The sequence below is a fragment of the Bos mutus genome, chromosome 11 (genome assembly GCF_027580195.1).
Source record: "Bos mutus isolate GX-2022 chromosome 11, NWIPB_WYAK_1.1, whole genome shotgun sequence".
NCBI classification, from domain to species: Eukaryota; Metazoa; Chordata; class Mammalia; order Artiodactyla; family Bovidae; genus Bos; species Bos mutus.
Genome location: NC_091627.1, coordinates 66,488,284 through 66,489,743, shown reverse-complemented (window position 1 = coordinate 66,489,743; position 1,460 = coordinate 66,488,284). Strand labels below are relative to the sequence as shown.

The window sequence follows — 1,460 nt, the reverse complement described above, 5'->3', positions numbered from 1 at the left end:
TAACAAAGGTCAAAATCGTGTTTGAATTAGTTGAGCATCCAACTTGAGCACAGCACTGTGGAAGGACAGGCACTGGGCCAAATGGACAGTATGCTGGAAAAGGACTCCATGGTCCCAGTTCCAGGCAGAGCTCCACCACCACCAACCCTGACCTGGGCAGGTTGCTTCAGCTTCTCTAGAGGCATTTTCCCTGGCCCTTAAGTGGGTACATCAAATTTGCTTTGCAGCATTGTCCTGAGGCTTGTATGTGAACTAGGCAGTAATTTAAGTTGGATGAAATGGTATACTATCATGATAAATTTGCTAGACAGATGGAAGGTACATAGGAAAGCAATAAGGCATTAGAGGCCATGGGAAGAAATGTTGAAGAAAATTAAAGTGCCCCAATGCATCAAATCGGGCTTCCCTAGTGGCTCAGATGGTAAAGCGTCTGCCTGCAATGCAGGAGACCCAGGTTCGATTCCTGGGTCGGGAAGATCCCCTGGAGAAGGAAATGGCAATCCACTCCAGCACTCTTTGCCTGGAAAATCCCATAGACGAGGAGCCTGATAGGATACAGTCCATGGGGTCGCAAAGAGTAGGATAAGACTGAGTGACTTTACTTCACTAATGTATCAAATTGTCTTTGTTTTCTAGAGTTTACTTCCCTCTCTCATACCTTCCTCCCTTTGTTCTGAACTGAGGCACAGTCAAGAGGCTTCTCTCCCTGCAGACTCTATATTGCCACGCCACCTGGAATGTGTTTTCAGCTTAAATCTAAACAATTCAATGTGAAAAATGAAGCCAACCTAACTTGAGGAAACATGAAGTAAGAGGGGCTGACTTCTATAATAACTTGAAAATTTTCAAAATGTCAACTGGACCAATATAATGTTTTTAATGAGCTCTAATCATAAATACATTTGTGTGACACAATTTAATTTATTGGGAAACTTTCATTTTATTCGATCTTTTTTTCTTTTTAATGTGAAAGCAAAACATCCAATACACTGCCATAATACAGTAAATACAATTTTCTAAACCAGAAACCATGGCAACAGCTTTTAATAATAGAATATGATTGGCTTCAGATGAAAAATAAAACCACATTCTAAATAATTAAATTGTTTCTCAATATAAAATAATAATATTGCAAGCATTTTCATGTTTTTGTATGTACAATGTGATACACTGTTTCAGTCTGTAGGGAAGCCTATAATTACCAGACTATCTTTTCATATACTACATTCTTGTTGTCACTAATCCAAGAATTAAAATGATAATTCAAAGAAAATAACCTGTCTGAAAATGAGAAACCTGAGAATTAGGTCCTTTAGAATGAATTCTTTTTATGTTGGTCCATTCAAGTGAGTGCATTTTCTATGATTCTGCAGGAAGGGCTTTATAGTTTTTAAAAGGGGTCAAGGCAGGAACACTGATTTAAATACGCTGCTGTCAATTTGGCCTCACATATCTGCATT

The 1,460-nt window shown here is 38.6% G+C and overlaps 1 non-coding gene across 1 annotated transcript; it reads left to right on the top strand.

Annotated features, from left to right (window-relative positions):
• Window positions 1-403: 403 nt before the first annotated feature.
• TRNAC-GCA (transfer RNA cysteine (anticodon GCA)) lies at window positions 404-475 on the top strand. Its single transcript has one exon. It is a non-coding gene; the product is annotated as a tRNA-Cys (tRNA).
• Window positions 476-1,460: the final 985 nt, after the last annotated feature.